General features: G+C 38.8%; 1 non-coding gene across 1 annotated transcript; it reads left to right on the top strand.

The window, feature by feature from the left end:
* Positions 1-6323: 6323 nt before the first annotated feature.
* On the top strand, positions 6324-6395 carry TRNAG-GCC (transfer RNA glycine (anticodon GCC)). The gene has a single exon. It is a non-coding gene; the product is annotated as a tRNA-Gly (tRNA).
* Positions 6396-6754: the final 359 nt, after the last annotated feature.

Here is a 6754-nt window from a genome sequence, read left to right as displayed (position 1 = left end):
GACGAGATTTCTATGAACCCACATAGAGAAAGATGAATTGTCAGAGGGCCAGTGAACAATAAGAAAGTCTTCTGGCTCTGGATCAGGGTTATTTCTTTGACCATCAAGCAGCGGGCTGTGGAAACTTCAAGTAGAAAGCTGTAACAAAGCAACAAAATAGCTCAGGTGAGGTTAGCCTAGAGTTTAGATGAATATGACCAGACCAGGTAGAAACAGAATAAATTCTCTTTCAATATAGAATACAATAAAATGTAGAGGTATTTACCAGATTAGCATATGTGTATGAGTGTTAACAGAAAAAAAAATTATAACACTGAATTTTTTTTCCTTTTTCGGTTAGAAAAAAGGTAAAATTACCTCTTCTCTGTCTCTCTCATTCTCTTTTTTCTTTCTCGAAGCTGAATATGTAATACTATATATTTTAAAATATGTAATGTTAGTCAGCATGCTTGTTACCTTTGTTTTATTTATAACATTAATCAAAATATAATTAGAATCAACAACAATAAGTACATTCATATCCACTCTCCTAATCCAAATTTCATTACATATTGTCCTCCATATATAAACACATATATTTTATATGAATGGAATAATGGCAACTGAAAGAAACTTAATACCTGTTTTTACTGCAATGCAATATAAACAATAGGCATCTATATTGTGCCCAAGTTCTATGTATCTTTAATATGGTTTGAAAACCACAAGAGTCTGCCAAGTTTTATAACTGATGAATTCCAAAAAAGTAAAAGACTACCTTAAATATCTAACATAAAGTATATGCATCACTATGGCTACCACAAATATGTGGAAGTTTGACCTCTAAAAGGGAAGTAATTGGATGCATGTCTTTGCCCACACACTTCTCAACTAAATTAAACTGAGAAAGTGATTTAACATCTGCAAACCTCAGTCTCTTTACTGTAAAATTAAAATAACATTTTTCATATATATGGCATTATTTATTAACTATAATTATTATTTACTCCATAGAAAAGGCTGAGGAAATGCTATCTGAACAGCAGTTAAGAAATAAATAGAATTTGAAATACCTAACATGATTTTATATAAAAAATGGTGTTGATATTGAAGCATTGTGGAAAGAAATCCTGTTTTGTTTTCTTAATTACGTTTGTGATGAGCACAGGACTAATGAAATTGATAAAGATTAACAGAAGTGTGTGCATCCATTGTCAGTTACTTCAATAGTCTCTGATTCTTTGCTACCCTATGGACTATAGCACGCCAGTCTCAGCTGTCCATGGGATTCTCTAAGCAAAAATCCTAGAGTGAGTTGCCACCCACTCCTCCAGGAGATCTTCTCAATCCAGGAATCAAACCGATTTCTCCTGTATCTCCTCCATTGCAGGTAGATTCTTTACCCACTGAGCCACCTAGGAAGCCCTAACACAAGCAGATTTTGCTAAATAAAATTATTTTTAATAACACATCCTATTTTTAAATAACCAAAGAAAAAGAGTTGAATTAGAAAAAAAACTGACTTTGGTTATCAATTTATTTTTAAAATTAAATGAAAAAGGTAAATGCATTCTTCTTTCAGTTAATTTCAACTTTTCTCCACTTCTCCCCATGGACTTCTTTCCAATTATGATATGTCAAAGAAATATAGATTTGTCTCTGTTTCCTAAAATAATGTGCTCTTCTTCCATGGGCAATTTTTCCATTTATTCCTGACCCCTGAATTGTGCTATTCGGAAAAAAAAAATTATTGGCATCTGTTCAGCTGATACTTAAAATTGTGTAAGCTTTAGTTATAATTACAAACTGTACAATTCAGAGAGATATTGAGACGTATAATATAAAACAAAATAGCACTGAGGCATGACATCAGCAAACTGGCAGTTAGGAGTTTTTAACTATCTTCCCCACAAAACCACCAATTCAGACATCATTTGGGATGGGAGTCACTTTGTGGCAATCTGAAAATTTCAGCAGAGAAGCTCTGGCTCAAGACTGGGGGGAAAAAAAAATCTGAGATTAAGGAGTAATTTCACTTTATTCATGTCAGACCCCTCCAAGGTGAGAAGCCAAGTGCCAAGAAGACCTTCTGGGCCAATGGTTTCTCCCACTGGGAAAAAGTGAGAGCTTGTGAATGAGCCCCTAGATTCTCCCATTGTGGGAGATACTGCTAGAGAGGCCCATGGCTTTCTCACCTCACCCAGAATACTGAGGAGTGCTGCAACATGACTGGGGATAGGTCAGGGAGAGGCTGGGACAGCAGCTGCACACAATCCCCTCAAGAATGTCCCCAAGTGGGAACAAGATGTGTGGAGCCAGGATATCCATAGAAAGGCTCTGAAAATGCTTCAGGATCCCTAGTAGGGCTGACTGAAGGTATTTCTCTCCCAAACCAGTCAGTAAAAACCAGGGGAGATGATAGCATATTGAAATGTGAGAGAGCAATGAAATGCTTCAAGGAACATGAAAAATCAAGGAAACATGACACCACCAGAGGGATATAATAATTTTCCAATAACTGACCACAAAGTAATGCAGATGTGCAATTTGCTCCTTAAATCATTCAAAACAGTTGTTTTATTTATTTTTTTTTTAATTTTATTTTATTTTTAAACTTTACATAACTGTATTAGATTAAAACAGTTGTTTTAAGGAAGCTCAGTAAGCTGTCAGAAAACATAGAAAGATGATTCAATGAAATCTGATCAATGAATGGATAAAGATTATATGTGTGTGTGTGTGTGTGTGTCTATATATATGTACACACCAACTCAATGGACATGAGTTTCAGTAAACTCTGGGAGATAGTGGAGGACAGGGAAGTCTGGCATGCTGCAGTCCATGGGGTCACAAGGAGTCTGACACGACTTAGTGACTTAGCAACAACAACAACACATACACACACACATATATACAACAAAGCCAGAACTGTAAACTATGTCATCTCACGCAAAGTTTAGTAATATGTTTAAAATTCAATATATTTCTTTTTTTCTTTATAAACAAAAAGTGTATTTTCACTGAAAAAGTATTTTTAAAAATCATTTCATGAGGATCCAAAAATAATCACTTGGTATTCTTGATATATGTCTTACAGCTTTATTTTTCTTCCCCCTTCTCTTCCTTATTTCCTACATTTCTTCCTTCTTGCCTTCATTTCTTCTCTCCTTACTTCTCTCCAATCCACCTTATAGTCTTCTTTCTGTCTGTCTGTCTGTTATCTGTCTGTTGTTCTTTAGTAGCATATCTGCCCTTTATCCTCTATTTCCTGGCTAGTGGCTTCCTACTAACTCCTAACAAGAAACATTGATGGGAGAACAAAATGGCGGAGAAGTAGGTGGATACGGAGTACATCTCTCTGCACGGATATGTCAGGAATACACCTTCAGACACAGAAGTGCATTCAGAACACCAGCTGAGAGTGAACAGGAGTACCTGACCAGCGGAAAAGAATATACAGAACCATGCAAAACTCCAGAGGATGAAGGAACTAGGGGGAAAAAACAGGAGTGTTAGTAGAAGTGGACCTGCCCTCAGCAGGTGGGAGAACTGAAGCAGGGGTCAGATCCCTATCCCCACAAAGGGGCAATTGTCTGAGTCAAAGGAGAAACATTTAAAGCTGAAAGTGAAACAGCAGATCTGTGGCAGCCTAAAACGAATGAGAATCAGACAGTCCTTGCCACAGCCATCCATACCCCAGACAGGGACGCAGGTCCCCTGGAATGTGTAGCAGCTGGGAGCTGGAGTTTAGGGATTGTGGAGCAATCCCAGGGCAAGGGCTGCTGTTGACTGTGGAGAGACAGATCGAGGGTATGTGAGGAGGAGATGGTGGTGGGAAATGTTTGGGAGGAAAGCAGGGCAGCCAAGGAAGCAATACTGCTGAGTCATGCATAGTGGGTGCATGACTAGCCTCTCTCTCCCCACAGGCCAGCATCAGCAGCTAAACAATAGAGAGGCTGGCTCATCAAATGCCTGAGGCACTGAACTACAGAGTAGGACACCACCCAGGGTGCTCCTTTAAGGGACTGATGCACCAGTCTACAGAGTAGGACTACAGCCAAGGGGGACCTCTATGTGCCTGATGTGCTGAACAACAGAGAAGGACCCCAGGCAAGGGAGCCCTCCAAGTGCCCGAATGGGCAGAGCTACAGAGAAAGACTGGCCAAAGAGGCCTTCTGATCGCCAGCTACAAGAGGTTTGGAAAAATACTTTGATAGGGCCATAACTCCTATGTTGGAAGCAGTCCATGTCCCTGCACACTTTGTGCCACCAGAGTCCCCACAAGCCAAGCAGCTGTGCCACCTTCACGTTCAACTCTCATGGGTGCAAAGCTGCTACAGGCAAAACAAACAAACAAAAAATCTTGCGTCTATGCACACAGAATCACTTCGGTCGTGTCCAACTCTTTGAGACCCTGTAGACTGTGGCCTGCCAAGCTTCTCTTCAGGGGGTCTCCAGGCAAGTATACTGGAGTGTATATTGGCCAATACTGTCTATCCTTCTAGAGAACTATAGTTCCTGTGGCCCTAGCTGCCAACTCTGCTGAGTACCTGGTGCTGCCAGAACCCCTGTGACCTAAGCAGCTGCACCACCTCCATACCTGGCCCTCACAGGGGCATACCCAAATCCTCCTGGAGAGCCTCAGGAGCAATCCCCAGGGGATGACCCACAGGCAGAGGTAGAAATAAAAGCAAAATTGAAACCCAGGGGTAGTGTGGCTAAGGCAGAAGACTCAAAACTTTTCCACCAACTGTACAAGCTACAGATTAAATCCACATGATCAACTTGGCAGACTCTGTCTCTATGGAATATATAAAAGGACACTGAGAGCTCCCACAAAAGAAAATGCACTAGTTCTGATAGCTGTGGACATTGGAGGCAAAAACACACAGGAGTAGGACCAGATTAGGCTCTGAGCTGCCCCCACAACAGGTCCAGAAATCATTACAGTATTGGAGGGCATTCTAGGGAGGTGAGGTGGATTGTGACTCCCAGCGAGGCAAAGGGCTCTGACAGCAGTGACTAAAGAAAATCATTTATTATTCTTATGTTTTGACTTGTTCTGTAGATTCTTTTGGATTATTTTCTTTTCCGCTCCCCCCCCCCCCATTGTAGTTGTTGATTTTATTGGCACTGTGAAATCTGATTAAAGTTGTGAGCTTTTTTTTCTCTTAGTCATATTTTTTATTGTTGTTATAAACATCTGCCTCTACATTGGGTTTTTGCAGTTCTGTGGAGTTTTCCTTTTTTCTCTCTCTTTTTTTTAATTTTTAATTTTTTAAACCTATTATTTTTTCTACATTTATTCAGTTCTTTTTTTTTCCTACTGTTCTTTTCCCCTTGCAGTTAAATTTTAATGTATATAAATCTTCTTTATCTACTTCTATTTAACTTTGCTTATCTATTCTTTCCTCTCAACATATTTGTTAATTTTATTTTCATTGCTTTATTCCCCAATTGGCACCTTGCTTTAGTTTTGTTTTCCAGTTTGTGCTTTAGTTAGTTTTGTTCTTAACTGGCAGGTATAATTTTTGGTTTCCTTTGTTCGCTGAGTCAGTCTACTGTACTTAACTTTTGTTGGACTGTTCTGATTTTGTTTATGGGTGTATATGTATATATGCATATTCAGCCACACTTTTTATTGTTGTTATAAACCTCCACCTTTATATTGGGTTTTTGCAGTTGTGACTTTTTTTTTCCTTTTTTCTTTCTTTTTTTTTCTTTTCTCTTTTTTATAATTTTGATTTTTAATTTTTTTAAAATCTATTAAATTTTTCCAAATTTATTCCTTTGTTTGCCTTTCCTACTGTTCTTTTTCCCTTGCAGTTAATCTTTAATATATATAAATCTTCTTCATCTATCTCTATTTAACTTTGCATATCTATTCTTTCTTCCTTTCTTTACTTCCCTGTCAACATATTTGTTAGTTTCGTTTTCATTGCTTTATACCCCACTTGGCACTTGGCTTTAATTTTGTTTTTCAGTTTGTGCTTTAGTTAGTTTTGTTCTTAACTGATAAATATAATTTTTTATTTCCTTTGTTCACTGGGTCAATCTACAGTACTTTATTTTAGTTGGACTGTTTGTTTATGGGTGTATATGTATAGTGTATATTCCATTATATTAATTATTATATGCCTGATTTTGTAACTGTCATTTGTCTGGGGTTCATCCTTGGTTTCTCTCTCTCTCTCTCTTTTTTTTTTTTTTAATCTCACTTAATGCCATAACAAACCACTTGTGGAATATTTGTTCTTGACCAAAGATCAAGCCCTGAACCTTTGAAGTGGGAGTACTGACTCCAAGACCCTAGACTACCAGAGAACTACCCTAGGGAGTGGGATTCCCTGGTGGCTCAGAGGTAAAGTGTCTGCCTGCCATGCAGGAGACCCGGGTTCAATCCCCGGGTCAGGAAGATCCCCTGGAGAAGGAAATGGCAACCCACTCCAGTACTCTTGCCTAGAAAATTCCATGGATGGAGGAGCCTGGTGGCTACAGTCCATGGGGTCACAAAGAATCAGACATGACTAAGCGACTTCACTCACTCACAACCCTAGGGAGTATCAAATAGTGAGAACTCACACTAAGGAAACCACTTGAATTCAAGACCCAGTAACACCCAACCACCAGTAGCATCCTGTGCAGAATGCCTCATCTAAACAACAAAGCAAAAATACAAACCCAATCACCAACAGTCAGGATTACCACCTCACTTAGCCTTGCCCATCAGTGAAAAAACAAACAAAAAACTCAGCACAAATATCACTCTATAAGA

Source organism: Bubalus kerabau, chromosome 18 (assembly GCF_029407905.1).
Source record: "Bubalus kerabau isolate K-KA32 ecotype Philippines breed swamp buffalo chromosome 18, PCC_UOA_SB_1v2, whole genome shotgun sequence".
NCBI classification, from domain to species: domain Eukaryota; kingdom Metazoa; phylum Chordata; class Mammalia; order Artiodactyla; family Bovidae; genus Bubalus; species Bubalus kerabau.
Note: the sequence above shows the minus strand (reverse complement) of the source record. Positions and strands in the feature narration are given on the sequence as shown.